General features: G+C 45.2%; 1 protein-coding gene across 2 annotated transcripts in view; it reads left to right on the top strand.

Annotated features, from left to right (window-relative positions):
- The first annotated feature begins 4,521 nt into the window (after nucleotides 1-4,521).
- The window catches only part of INCENP (inner centromere protein), a 45,633-nt gene continuing 34,454 nt past the window's right edge, over nucleotides 4,522-15,700 (top strand). For both annotated transcript variants that reach the window (XM_089655022.1, XM_089655021.1), the window contains exon 1: nucleotides 4,522-4,668. The gene's annotated coding sequence lies outside the window, so the exon portion shown is untranslated. The remainder of the gene's footprint in view (nucleotides 4,669-15,700) is intronic.

Raw genomic sequence — 15,700 nt, 5'->3', positions numbered from 1 at the left:
ATGCTTTGCCAGGCTCTAACTGCAGCTGTCTTCAGTTGTTCTTTGTTTGTGGGTCTTTCTGCCTTTAGTTTTGCCTTCACTAAGTGAAATGCATGCTTAATGTGGTTGAGATCAGGTCATTGACGTGGCCATTGCAAAATATTCCACTTCTTTTCCTTCAAATCTCCTGGGTTGCTTTTGTAGTGTGTTTTGGATCATTGTCCATCTGTACTGGGAAGCTCCATCTAATCAACTTTGCTGCATTTGAATCTGGGCTGACAGTACATCTCTAACACTGCAGATTTCATCCGGCTGCTTCTGTCTTCTGTCACATCATCAATAAACACCAATGACCCAGTGCCACTGGAAGCCATGCATGCCCATGCCATTACACTGCCTCCGCAATGTGATACAGATGACGTTGTGTGATTTGGATCATGAGCTGTTCCAAGCCTTCTCCACACTTTTTTCTTCCTGTCATTCTGGTACAGATTTAGAGTGTAAATTCATGTGCTTATGTGCAGTGGTGTATTTTGTTTTTGTGCTGCCCTAGGCATCACAAAAACTGGGCGCCCCCCCCCCCAAATAAAAAACAAAAAAAGAAGGGAGAGAGAGAGAAAAAAAGCAGCTGGCCACCCCGGGAGACACAGACAGAGATGTGTTCTTTCATCACTCATCTGTACCTGTCTGGAATGAAAGCAGCCAGCCATCCCCAGTGTCGCCCTTGTGAACAAGAGTCAGCTTCTACCCACAGCATCCAAAAGCCTGCAGTCTCTCTCGGATTTCATGGCAGGTCCTCACCTGGTCCCCATCTTCTATCACCTGCCACGTGAGTCCCTTCTTCCAAGGAGATGCCACTAAAGGCAAACGTCTTGTTAGGCTCATGGTAAACACGCCCCTAGTCTGTGTGCATGGTCACTCACACCAACGATGGGGCATAATTCCCGCCACTGACACCAACAATGGGGCGCTATTCCTTTCACTCACACCAACGATGGGGACATAATTCCTACCACTGACACCAAAAATGGGGTGCTATTCCTTTCACTCACACCGATGGGGCATAATTCCCACCACTGACACCAATGGGGCACTATTCCTTTCACTCACACCAACGATGCGGAATAATTCCTACCACTTACACCAACAATGTGGTGCTATTCTTTTCACTCACACCGACAATGGGGCACAATTTCTACCACTGACACCAGCAATGGCGAGCTATTCCTTTCACTCACACCGATGGGGCATAATTCCCACCACTGACACCAATGAGGCACTATTCCTTTCACTCACACCAATGATGGGGCATAATTCCTTCCACTGACAACTAAAATGGGATGCTATTCCTTTCACTCACACCAACTATTTCTCCCCCTAATGCCAAAGATTAGGCATTGTTTACTCCCACTGGGCATAATTAGGTCCCACTAAACCCTGAAGGACAGTAAACTGGCCCTTTCTTTAGAAATTTTGGAGACCCCTGTTCTAGCCAACAGAATGAGTTTATACTCCTATGCGTCTATTTTTATTTTATTATTTATTATAGTTGCTTATATAGTGCTGTTGATTTACGTAGCGCTTTACATATATATTGTACATTCACATCAGTCCCTAACCCTCAAGGGGTGTACAATCTAAGGTCCCTAACTCACATTCATACATACACATACTAGGGACAATCTAGAAAGGATCCAATTAACCTACCAGCATGTCTTTGGGGTGTGGGAGGAAACCGAAGTACCCGGAGGAAACCCACACAGGCACAGGGAGAACATGCAAACTCCAGGCAAGTGGTGCTGTGGTTGGGATTCAAACCAACAACCCTAGTACTGCCAGGCAGAAATGCTAACCATTTAGCCACTGTGCTGCCCCATCTATTATTATTATACAGGATTTATATAGCGCCAACAGTTTGCTCAGCCCTTTACAATATAACAGGAGACAATACAGCAACAATACAGTTCAATACAAGAGGGCTAGGAGGGTCCTGCTCCTTGGAGCTTACAATCTAGGAGGGAGGGGCTAGTGGTACAAAAGGTAGTAACTGTGGGGGATGGACTGGTTGGAAGAGTAGAAGATTCCATTATTAGCTGAGGGCAGGATAGGCTTCCCTGAGGAGATAGGTTTTCAGAGATGGCCTAAAAGTGAGCAGAGTAGGCGATAGTCTGATAAATTGGGGTAGAGAGTTCCAGAGGATGGGGGAAGCTCTGGAGAAGTCCTGGAGACGAGCATGGGAGGAGGAGACAAGGAAGATAGAGTAGGAGGTCTTGCGAGGAGCGGAGAGTACGGTTTGTGTGATATTCAGAGACAAGATCAAAGCGCAATACGCATGTATACGTGCCTAAAGTTGCTGCATTAGAGGCATTTTACGTCCATGTGGCTGAGCATTAAGGGCTCATGTACACTGCAGCTGATAAACTCACATTCAGGAGCGTTTCTGCATTTTTTTCAGCAGCCCCTGAACTCTCCCTAATGTTTTCCTATGTGTCCATGTACACTATGTTGTTTACAGGCAGTTGAGTTTACAGTTGTTTTTATTTTAACGCACCAAACTTGCGTTCAGGAGTAGATTTTATCAGCGTTTCAAACGCCAAGTGCTTGGAAAGGCAGGTAAACGCGTTTAGAAGCGTTTGAGTTTAGAAGCATTTTTTAACTGTTCCATATCCAGATGCTGTCCAGAGCCTTTTTTCATCATCAGAAATGCATGCAAAGCGTTTTCCATGTATTCAAATGGACCCGGTACGCCAGCGCAGTCAGTTCCAGGTTTTGCGTGAAGGAAAAAATGGTAGAACGTGCTGCATAATGCTCATGATGGGATCCATAGTGAACACAACCAGAAAAGACAGGTCATCTCAACACATACTGTTCTCTCTGCTTCTGCTCTCTCCATTTCTCTCAAAATGTTTGAAATAGTTAATTTTTTACTGTTTTTCAGTACATTCTGGGCATTTGGGAAGGTCTCCTGAGGTTATCTTTAAAAAACGCTTCTAAACGCAAACACTCATAAACGTGGTATGCAAACACGGCTAAACAGACTTTTTAAAGCTACGTTTCCAGCAGTTTCCATCGTTCAGAAGAGTTTTCCAAATGTTCCGTGTACATGGAGCCTAATGCCCCGTACACACGATAAGAAAATCATACGAAAAATTTAGCGGAACCACTGATTGAACAATTTTCCCTTCGTTGATGAGCAGGATGTTTAACCGATAACGATATTGTGAACGAAAAAATCCGGTTGAACAATTAAAAATTTTGTCATCTTGCATACAAATGACCGATTTTCTATGCGGTGGTATGACAGTTGTATGAAAAAAATCTATCACGCATGAGCGGAAACAGAAGATGACTCGAATGTTTATGTCCAAGGAATCTTCATAAACACGAACGAAAAATCCAAATGTTAACAGTAGATTGGCCTAATGAGATACTGAAACCAGAATTCTGCAGATTATATTTTATATATCACTATTTATGTATATAGATAATGTAATAAACTATATTATACTCATTGCTGGTAATTGTTGTGTATATCGATATTGGCCGGACAGGCGTGGCTACAAGGTCACACGCACAACGCATCACTTCCACTTGTACGGAAGACGTCAACAGTACGTTTTGCCCGACGAACTTTTTTTTAGATTGGTTAATGTGGGTCATGATTTTGACCAATGAACGAATGCCTCTCGGTCGTCGGATTACCTATCGGTTGATTTTCTAATCATGTATTTCCACCTTAAGGCTGAATTCACACCTGAGCTTAGCGGGAACTCATGTTCCCACCAGGGGCGGACTGACAACTCATGGGGCCCCCAGGCAATAGGGGATCATGGGGCCCCTGTGTCCTTGCCCACACCCAAAAAAGCCTATGAAAGGTAGCAAGGGCATCTCATGGGGCCCCCTACTGACTCCGGGCCCTCGAGCAGTGCCCAAGTTCCCAAATGGTCAGTCCACCCATGGTTCCCACTTGCCTGCTTTTGCGTTTTTTTTAAGTGTCTGCATGTCATACATGGGGCAGCCTCGTGTGACAAATGGCGCGAAGAATCTCCAGAACTTTTCTTGGAGTGGAGCATGGCGTGTTCTTTCACTGTGCGTTCCCCACATTCTCGCAGTGTGTTTTCTTGGGGCGCGGTTCTGAAGGCCCAGGTGTGCATGGAGCCTGAAGCTTGTATGAGGATTTGCTGACTGGATTTACATTTCACGACATCTGTGTGTACAGAGCTGCGTAGATGACGGCCCTTTATCAGAACCTGTCAGAAATAGAATATACTCGGGCTATGCTTTTACCGGAAGCTTCCGTTTAATAATGACGTGAAATGACACAAAACGTGAAGGTTGTGTGAGAATTCGGTGACTGGAACGACTTTTCAGCACGCTTGGAACCTTTGTACCGTCACCGTATTCTGCACGGAACACAACCCACCGAATATAGACAACGTTCCATTCCTTTGTTAAGTCTCGCGAGTCCTCCACCCGGCGGGAAGGCGGGGCTTTTCTATCCCTGCCCTGGCATCCTCTATGGTCTCCAGCTCCGCCCTCTGACGTCGCGCTGTCTGGCTTGCAGCCGTTAGGATTTGAACTATTTGAACGGTTCGGGCGGGAGAGGACGGAGCTCCAGTGACGGGGAGCCAGAACTAAAGAATAACAACACCGGGGACACGGCAACTCGGGGGACCGGGCTCGGGACAGGTGAGCGCCGGCCTCCATTAACCCCTGTACGGCTGGAGGGCAGAGTTAGGCACAGTATAGACGGCCGGTGACTTGCTTTAATCCTGGGAGAGCCCAGCATGGCGGCCTCTGTGTCATCACCTCTGTCCGGCCTGAGGGGAGGTCAGCTGACCTGCGATCCAGGGTCTGTGTCCCTCCGTCCCTGGAAGTGTCCCTCACACTGGGGGAGGGGAGGTCAGATTATACAGCATGGTGATCACATTCCTCTCATCTGTTTGTTTGTTATTATTTCCTAAATAAATCATGTGACCTGATAGGACGGCGATCTGTGATTGAACGAGTCCCTCGGGGGTATCATACAATCCTGTGTGAGTGGTCTCATTGTTATTATTCCTCCTATAGAGGATCTTTGTATTTCCCCATATAGTGTGGGGTAGGTTCACGCGGGGGCAGTATGGATGTAAATAGCATGCGTTTCCGCAGCCAAAATGCGTTGCTTTTTTGCAGACGGGGGGGGGAGCCATCAATTCTTAATGCCCCCCTCCCCACTCATCAGAATCTGCAGCACATTTTTGGGTGCATGAACCTGCTCAGTGCAAACGCCCCGTGTGGTTCCTGTGTGTCTGCGTATTAGAAAAGGTGCGGGATCTAAGGAAGCGGCTGCTGTGCAGGTGTCGCATGTATATGGAAGCGGCTGCTGTGCAGGTGTAGCATGTATATGGAAGCGGCTGCTGTGCAGGTGTAGCATGTATATGGAAGCGGCTGCTGTGCAGGTGTAGCATGTATATGGAAGCGGCTGCTGTGCAGGTGTAGCATGTATATAAACGCTGTGATGCAAGCCTAGCCTCACCTGCTTTCCTGGGTTATCATCGAAGTTTAGGCTCCTTTAGACTCGGCCGGGGGGGGGGGCTTAAAAACTTGAGGTTGAGCTTTGATTTTAACACCCCACAGCATTTCCCCCCCATCCCCAGCTTTAAGCCACAAAGACAGCAGACAGGAGTGTTCGCATGTCACAGTTGCAATGCTTTGCTCCGTACTTGCGGCAAAAAAGATTGCTTCTATCATGATCAGTGGGCAGTAGTGCAGCTGAACATGACCGTTTCAGGTGAATGGGGATGTGTATTGTATGCATTTGTGGTGGGCTGTTGTAGGATTTGCGGGGTTATAGCAGGTGGCTTGGAAGCGTCATATCACCAACTCTCTGTCTGTCAAGTGCCTCCTGAAAAATGATCTAAATGCCGATCACTTTTTAGAGGAGCAGCAGTTTGGTTGAATGTCTAACCTAAGCTGGGTACGCACTGATCAAAAATCATCTGGTTCAGCAGGGACCGCCTGAATTCCAATCCGTGTGTAGCCTTCCCAGTTTGACAGAAGTCGGTTGCTGGATCAGCGTCTGTCACAGTGCTGCTGGAAAACATTCTTCGATCAGCAGCTTATGGCCAATTGGCTGCAGAGCTGACGAGTGGAAGAGACCCTGCTGTCAGAATACAACAGATCTGTGGGGGGGGGGGAAGGGTTTTTCCTTCATCTACTTTGCTTGTGGGGTTGCAGAAATCTGTGTTTTATTCATCCCACTGGTTGAACATCAAAAACTAATGCATGTTCCTCATCTTTAGCCATACTCTTCCAGCTAGGTCCTGCTGTAGTCTGCTGCAGGATGCTGGGTCCTGCGTCATCATCGTCTTTACACATGTCATCTCATCTACATATGGCTGTCTCTTCTGGGGTCTTGCATTCAGCCTGCTGATGATGCATGGCAGCTGATGCTTGGTGTGTTCTTTATTGTCTGTAAGTCTTCTGTGTTTTTTTATCTGTGGTGTATTTCTTGAAAGTAGAGGGAAGGATAAGAGCTCTTATCCTGTTTGCGTCTTTAAATTGCCCTGAAGGCCCCAATTAACCCCCCAAAAAATAAAAAGATCTTTAACCACTTCCCGCCCGCCATATAGTAATATGATGGATGCAAGGTGGTTCTCTCGTTCATATGATGTCCTCCATTCTAACAGCGCATGCACGGCTCCCGGAGCGCGCAGCAATCAGCGGTGCGCTGTGTCCCTCAGACACAGCGGGTCACTGGTCCATAGAAAGTGCCGAAGACGTCGGCTTGGTCATGTGATCAGCTGTGTCCAATCACAGCTGATCACATGTAAACAGGGAAATGCCAGTTATCAGCATTTCTCTCCTCTCAAGCTGACAGCTTGTGAGGAGAGCCGGTAATCAGCGTTCCGCGGAGGGGACATGTACACTGATCATTAGGGCACTGATGATCAGTGTAGCCCCAGCAGTGCCACCTGTCAGTGTCCATCAGTGCCAGTGCCATATCAGTGCTATCTGAGCTGCCTTTCAGTGTCACCCATCAGTGCTGCCAGTCAGTGCTGCCTAAAAGTGCCATATATCAGTGCTGCCTTTCAGTGCCCATCAGTGATGCCTGTCAATGCCCATCAGTGCCACCTACTGTAGCAAACTTGCTCATCAGAGATGGACGCGGAGTTCCCCTTTTTTAATTAAAAGTATTCCTCAATCCTTTATTCCCTTCCCCCTCCCTTCCTGAGAGGCACAGTGACAGATGTGTGTGTTAAAAGTCACTGGCAGGCTGGAGCAGCAGGGGGCCTAGAACTACAAAGCCCCCCCCCCCCATGGATGCAGGAGCCTCTCTGTCCAGGCCCGTGTAAACTCGCACCTCCTAACCAAGATAAGGCAGCTGTTCCCCAGACCTGAAAGAAATTGTAACCTCATAACCCCTACCAGCTAGGTGACATAATTAGATGAACATTCCTCAAGTCAGTTGTCACCTATGTTTCATATCATGGATTATGAAGCTGTTGGTTTTAATTCAGAGTCCGTCCAACTTCCCTCCCTAAACAGAGATTGGCCAGTTACTCAGTGCCACCCCCCTTGCTGGGGGACTTTAAAAAACACAGGCTGTAGGCCTGAAGGTAAGCTAAACACATCTCCCAATTTTAACATCGTAACAGCAGGAGATCAAAGACCCTTCGCTCTGCAACTTGGATCTGCTTACCTTAAGGCTGAACATGGCAAGTAACTTAACCTTTTAACTTCTCCCTGTTATCTCTTTGCTATGCTGTGCTGTTTTATTTACATATATATATATATATATATCTATATATATATATCTTAGTTACATTTTTTTTGTAAATATTTTATTGCACCTGTTTGACTCTTTTAGCAATAAATCTTTCTTCCTGAAAGTGTTAGACTGTTTCTAAGCGCTTACTTGCAATTCACGAATTCCTGCCTTTGAAGAGACGCTACTGTTTGTTTTAATCTCTGTATAACGGGCCTGCGGACCGTGTTATACAGACCGTCATTTCAATCATTATAGGGTATTAATTGATCAGGAGAGTTTCCCCTTTCTCTCTACAACAAAAAGTGGTGGTGGCAGTGAAGGGTTAGTTGCGTAATTAACCCGACCCAGTAACAAGCACATTCAGGCTGCCGGTGCGTCGATTGCGGTCCATTAGCTGGACAATCGTTGTGCAGGGCGCAGCTGAGTGTGGCATTGTTACGCACGTCACATCGTGGTCTGGATCGGCCGGTCCTTCGGTCACGAGTTTGGTGAGAAGGTCTGGGGTCTGACGCCGCGATCGTGACGTATTGGTGGTCACGATCGTGAGATTGTCCCATGTTGGTGGCGGCGATCCTGACACCTACCAGTGCCACCTATCAGTGTCCATCACTGCAGCCTCATTAGCGCACATCAGTGAAGGAGAAAAATCACTTATTTACAAAATTTTATAACAAAAACTAAGAAAAGGTTTTTTTTTCAAAATTTTCAGTGGTTTTTGGTTTAAGAAAAAAAAAAACCAGCGGTGATTAAATACCACCAAAATAAAGCTCTATCTGTCACAAAAAAAATAACATTTTCATATGGGTACAGTGTTGCATGACCGCGCAATTGTCATTCAAAGTGCAACAGCGCTGAAAGCTGGAAATTGGCCTGGGCAGGAAGGGGGTATAAGTGCCCTGTAGGCTTGTGGTTAACCAGATCCCCATCCTCTGTGGATTGTTTCCATCCTGCGGTGGAAGTTCTTTTCTTGCTGCACTTGCACAGTAGAACCCCATGGACTGAGGGGTGTCCCTATAGATTTATATGTTGCAGCCAGGAGACAGCTTCCAGCATGGCATGTAAATAGTCCTCGGAGGTCACATCATGTCAGATCTTGGTAAGCATGTATCTGGGAAGGATGGAATTGGTTAGACCAGCTTAAAGTGGAACTATACCCACCTCCACTTCAATACGGCAGTGTCCTAGAGCTCCCTCACCAGCTGCTGACCTGTTCAGCCAGTTCTTCTTCTGGGTTACAGCCTTTGGCCGATTTGATGAGCCAAGATGTGGTTACTTCCACAAATGCATGGGTTTTCATTAATCTCGACAGATGCCAAAATTGTACACTGAGCTGCGTGTGCAGGGCTGCTAAAAGAACATTGAATGCAGAAGAGCTGTATTATATGCAGTAAATAAACCCTGCATTTTCAGGTTTTCTTTTTTCTTTCTTAAACTTCCACTTTTAAAAGGGGGAAAACATAAGAGCACTTTGTCTTTAAAGCACACTTGTGGTTTTTTATTTATTTTGTTTTTTATTTTTTTTCTTAGAAGAAAAAGGGAGTGAAGACCCGCTTTAGTTTGTTAGGCACAGATCTTTTCAGTCGTTTTGAGCCTAAGCAACAGTGTATTTTCTATGATGGGAGCATCATTGGTGTTGCAAGGTTCCCTGAGACAATATTGTACATGATGCTTGTTGTCCCCCCCAACTCTATAGTACAGATTGATGACATGCAATTGCCCAATAAATCTGGACCGACATTTTGATGATGGAAATTGTGGCAAGGTATGCCAGGATGTGTAGTGTCTTGGAACCTGCAGAACAACAAATTTGGTCTGTTCCAAACCTCTGCCCTCCTAAACATCATTTTGTGTCCCAAATTCACTGAAGGATGTAAGAGAATTATGTTAGAGCTGTTGGTGATGGATATATTTTGTTTCATGGCAGTTCTCGAGATTTCAGTACCTTTTTGGCCTCACCAATACTGTTTTGGATTGTAAGGTCTGCAGATTTATTTATTTATTTCAGGTACTTATATAGCGCCGTCAATTTGCGCACCGCTTTACATATATATATTACATTCACATCAGTCCCTAACCCTCAAGGGGTGTACAATCTAAGGTCCCTAACTCACATTCATACATACACATACTAGGGCCAATTTAGACAGGAGCCAATTCACCTTCCAGCATGTCTTTGGAGTGTGGGAGGAAACCGGAGTACCCAGAGGAAACCCACGCAGGCACATGGAGAACATGCAAACTCCAGGCAGGTGGTGCCGTGGCTGGGTTTCGAACCAACGACCCTAGTACTGCCAGGCGGAAGTGCTAACCATTTAGCCACTGTGCTGCCCCAACCTTTGTAGTCAAAGGTTTGTGAAACATAGGCTGTCCAAACTCCTAAGAACATTGCCTCATATTTTAATTCGTAAGATGTGGCTATATGAAAACTATGCTGTATACAATGTGAGGTTTGGCTTTTTTGTGAGGTTTTGGCACTTGCCTACAGGGCACTTGTACCCCCCTTCCTGTCCAGGCCAATCTTCAGCTTCCAGTGCTGTCGCACTTTGATAATTGCGCGGTCATGCAACACTGTACCCATATGACAATTTTATAATTTTGAGACAGAGCTTTCTTTTGGTGGTATTTAATTACCTCTGGGTTTTTTATTTTTTGCTGAACAAACCAAAAACAACTGAAAAAATGTTAGAAAAAAACAGTTTTTTTCTTAGTTTCTGTTATAAAATTTTGTAAATAAGTGATTTTTCTCCTTCATTGATGTGCGCTAATGAGGCTGTACTGATGGGCATTGATGGACATCACTGATGAGGAGGCACTGGTAGGCGGCACTGATAGGCATTGACAGGCATCACTGATGGACACTGAAAGGCAGCACTCATGTATGGCACTGGTAAGTGGCACTGATATGCGGCATCAATGGGCATTGACAGGTGGCACTGCTGGGGCTACACAGTTCATTAGGGCACACTGATCGTCAGTGCTCTGATGATCAGTGTACATGTCCCCTCTGAGGAATGCCGATTACCAGCTCTTCTCTCCTCACGAGCTGTCAGCGTGAAAGCTCATGAGGAGAGAAATGCCGGCATAACCAGCATTTCCTTATTTACATGCGATCAGCTGTGATTGGACACAGCTGATCACATGACAGAGCCGACGTCTTCGGCTCTTTCCGTTGATCGGTGATCCGCTGTGTCCCAGGGACATAGCGCACCAGCGATCTCTACGCGCCCCTAGGGGCGCACGCACACAGTCAGAATGGGAGGACCGCCTTGCACCCTTCATTTCCTTATATGGTGGGCGGGAGGCAGTTAAAGGTAAGTTGCGGGGGAGGGGCTCATTCATCTTTTTAGTAAGAGCCTGTAAAGCATTGCACCCGCAATCAGCGAATTGCGGGTGTAATGCAAGGCTCTTGCAGACTGTCGGTGTAGTGGTCTGCCGATACCCCATATGGTCACCCAGTTACTGAATGACAGGAAGAATCAAACTACTAGGGATCTCACCCTGGTAGTTCGGTGAGAACTACAAGCTGTCATTCGCAATGGCTGATGGTGGTTGTAGTTCTCGCGTTCACCGAACTTGTGAATGAAAGATGCAACCGGGTGGGTGTAGTCCTGCATGGCCGCATTTTTTAAAATGATGACAGCGGGGAGAAGATTAGGAGTGCAGGAGTCGACTATTTTTAGGGTTCCTTCACCCAACTTCGATGATTCAGAGTGGCTCACAGTACATTGTGTTCTTCATTGCCTCCGAAGCCTCCTGGGGTGCTTGATGTGAGTATTCCAAAAGGCTTCGGGCAACTAGGGATATCATTCTTGCCTAGGTGAAAACAGCCGAAGCATCAGCTGCGCTTCACAAAACGGGTAATAAAAACAAATATATAATTTGCAGTTTTATTAAAGGAGAAAATGATTTGGGCTGCTGAGCTCATGAACTTGCTAGCTGCCTGGTTCTTTGTCTCAGCGCTTTGACAATGACATGGAACAGAATAATACAAGTCAGAACAGTAGATCTCCATAATTATTCCAGGTAAGTATCTTAGTATTGAAGCTGATAGAGCATTGTGGCAGCCAGATGACTATAATTCTCAGCAGGAGACATCAGAAATTGCACCCTAAATATGTAGTCTACTTCTGGGTTTAAGTTCTGCAGAGTGGTGGGTCAACAGCTTGGGAACCTTGATGGCTGCTAAGGCGTACAAATAGTATGTGTAAAGACCTGAATGTCATCATGGCTGACTGGATGGAGTGAAGTCCTACATTCATCAGCAGGTAGTATTGCAAAGAAATCTACTGTAAGTGTCGAAAATGAGTGCTTCGTAATGCAATGAACCTGTGACCACACTAAAATATTTACATATTCCAAACAAGCACCAAGGCAAAGCTCACACAGGCATTTAATTTTACAGCATTCTTTAACGCACATTATCTCACCTATTGCTTAGCCTAATGCATATTTCAGACAGGTTGCATGGACATTTGGGTCATGTCAAGCTACGATCCTCATACATTCTGTTGTATTTTTCTGTTAAAATGGGAAATTATCACTTTTGGTGCTTTGCAACTGTGCCTTGTGTGATGCGAACGCCATTGGCGAGTTAGCAATGCGTTTAGAAAAAAACAATGTTAATGGAGGTGTTTGCAAAGTGCATTGTAGAGAGAAATAATTTTTGGAAGTTCACAACTCAGGCACTGAAACTCTGAATCTTCTCTTTTTTTTTTTTTCTTTTTTTTTTCCCTGAGACCAGATCCAGGCAGCCTTTTAATGTAAATGCACAGCAGGTGTTTCTAAGACCCCTTTCACACAAAGGGTCTGATCAGGTCCACCTGTTAGTTTATCAAGTGGACCTGACGGGATGGTACATTCACCCCTATGGACTGGCAAGTGTAAACTGACTTGTCTGTTTACACCTGCCTACCTCTGGGCCGCTAAACTGAAGGGATCCATCCTCCAAATTGAAAACGGAAGGGATTCATCCTCCTAATCAGGTCAGAGGGTAATCTGGTGTAAAAGGACAAAAAAAAAAAACCTAAACAGACTAAAAATATCTTCTATAAATGGCACAACAAATTCATGGGACCAGATAGTCACTAACTAAACAGGGGTCCAGGTTTCTCTTCAACAGCCAGGTGCGGCACCTAATGAGAAGCCATCTGGGAACACCAGGTATGCAGGGATGGCTTAGTGGAGCCCAATTTACTCCCAGCTACCCATATAGCAGAGTGGACTCTGTCCATGTCCACTTTGTTCCGATCAGCAGGGGCTTAAGTGGACAGACCCCTGCTGATCGATCTGCCCCATGTGAGAAGTGTCTAAGCTGAAATCCACTGAATTCGCTCTTGATCTTTGAGAATAAATAACTTCACAATAAAATCAGCTAGACAGTTCATAGATGGCTTATGTTAAAACTTGTACTACTTGGTAATATTCAGGGGTGTGGAAAGTTTTGAAAAAACTACTTGTCCAAGGACTAAATCGGTGTCTCAATCTACTTGTCCTGAGAATAAAAAAAAAAAAAAGTTTTAACCAAAACCGTATTTAAATCTGCTGTAAGTATTGTCTGGGGCTTTTAAAAACGGGCTTTATGGCGGTGTTTTAATATTTTTAACATTGCACTGTATAGCTCCTCCTCCAGCCCCGCCCCTAGGGACTAGCAGGGAGGGGAGAGACCTTGAAGTGTAATGAGCACCGATTGGGTGCTCGTCAGGAAAGGGGAGTGTCAGGCTTATCCTTTATCCCTTTGCTGCCAGAGCTGTTTTAGTGTTTTTTGCACACGTTTACAAAAATCATTTAAGGCCTTAAGATTGCACAAAACCCCCAGACATATATTTATTGAAAGCACCCTAGAGAATAAAATAGTGGTAGGTCCAATTGTTTTTATTTCACATATTACCACAAAGGACTAGGAAACGCAAATTTTCAGTAAAAAATACATTTATTTTTAGGGCACAAAAAGCAATACATTATCCAATTTGTTTGTAAAATATAAAAAATGAGGTTGCATAGAGTAAATAGATATCCAACATGTCTAACTTTAAATTTGTGTGCGCTCATTGAACGGACACAGACTTTAGTACCCTATATTTTCTACAGGTGATGCTTTTAAAGCCCCTTATAGGTCATCAGTTTAGTGTTACAGAGGAGGTCTGGTGCTAGAATTGTTGCTTTCATTCTGATGTGCGTGGCAAAATGTAACGTTTATCGCAATCGTCGCTTTCATGCATGGGTGCCCCAGCGTGTGCTTTTACATTTGTACATGCGTACATGTGTGGGGAGCCTTGAAAACATTTTTTGGGGGGGTTATATGCATGGGTGTAACTTACTTTTTTTTTTTTTTTAATTAAAAAAAAATATTTTTTACTACCTTTTTATCACATAGGGTACAAAAAGTCCTCTGTGATGGTTCTCGTTTTTGAAACATCCAAGGTCTAAAAGACCCTGCATGTCTCCCCTGTGCTCCATTGAATGTAATGCAGTTCACATCGCACTGCATTACATTCTTTCCTGGCCTCGCATCACTTCCGGGTCAGGACAAGAAGGGGTGGGGAGCGGATGTGTCCGCTCTCCTCCCTCCCCTATACCCGCTGGCAGTCACTGATTGATCCCGGGCCCGCAAGCGGTGCCTGGGATTTGTAGTGGGGGGGGGGGGGGTTGGAGGCTGGCACCATAATGGGCTGTGTGGAAGCAATCAGGCAGAAGCGCTGCTGCCTGAATGCTTCCACCTGACAAGGGGAGCCCTAAAGGTGAACTACCTGCCCGGCACCCAGAGCTACATGTCCTGGGCATCGGGCGATATGAATTGAACATCCCTGCATATTATGTAAATAGTTTACAATATATGTCCATGGTCTTGACTCGGGTACACTATAAAGGATACCTGAGTGCCAGTTCATATATATGTGGATTGGATGAGGTTTGAACCACATCCAACTCGCATGACATATGAAATAACATTGCTTCCTATGGTGACTGTATACATATGTCTGGTGCACTGGTAGTGCGGATTGAAAAAGAGTCCTGTCTGATTTCTGAGCTGTGCGGTTCGGTTCAGGTGCAGATTACAGGCAATTGACTGGGAACTGCATCTAAACCGTACATGTCGTCAGTTGTAAACAGGATAAAATCCTGACCTGAATCTGATCTAGACCTGACCCGCGGAACAACTTGTACTTTGTTAATTAGCTGTAAAAACAGCTTTAATTGGTATTACATATGTGTGAATCCACACTGAAGGCAATTTTCTTTCTAGTTTTGGATGAAGTGGAGGGATTAGAACACCTATTAGGTTTTTATTGCTCTGTGTCCTTGGTGTGCTGGCGAATATATGCATTCATCTCCCTAACAAGGATCTCCAAATGTAGTCCAAAAAGCTTTTATTGCAGAAAGATCACATCACAAAGGAAAGTGCAATGTTGTGGAGCCATGCAGGACCCCTTCGTCAGGCAGTATGCCACTGCTTCACTTTTATCACATGCCTGATGAAGGGGTCCTGCATGGCTCCAAAACACTTCACTTTCCTTTTTGTGACTTGTGATTTTTTTTTTTTTTTTTTTTCCCTGCAATAAAAGCATTTTGGACTACATTTGGGGATCCTTGGTGTTTTGGTGAGTATGCATTTATCTGTGATGTCTCCTGTATCCAGTTGGTAGTCGGTACAGCATCCGCTGTTGATGAGCCCTCTTTCCAGAAATGTGTGCGATGGGAATTTAGACAAGACTGTACTTTACAAACGGAGAAAGCAAATCTCCTTAGTAATGTTTATCATTGTCCCTGGAATAGTAATCGAGGGGAAATCTTCCAAAAGGGATACTAGATTTGCTGACAATCAGGAATTCCTACACTTTGAAAAGACTTCTAGTTTCCTGTTTTGGCTATGGGACAGGAAGTGATGGGAAATCCTCAATGCGACACAGAAAGGGGGGGGGGATACCTGACAAGGGTTATAACATCCCTTACTCCATCCAAAATGCCAGG

Source organism: Staurois parvus, unplaced genomic scaffold (genome assembly GCF_062004578.1).
Source record: "Staurois parvus isolate SC_StPar_1 unplaced genomic scaffold, SC_StPar_1.0 ptg000818l, whole genome shotgun sequence".
Lineage (NCBI taxonomy): Eukaryota > Metazoa > Chordata > Amphibia > Anura > Ranidae > Staurois > Staurois parvus.
Note: the sequence above shows the minus strand (reverse complement) of the source record. Positions and strands in the feature narration are given on the sequence as shown.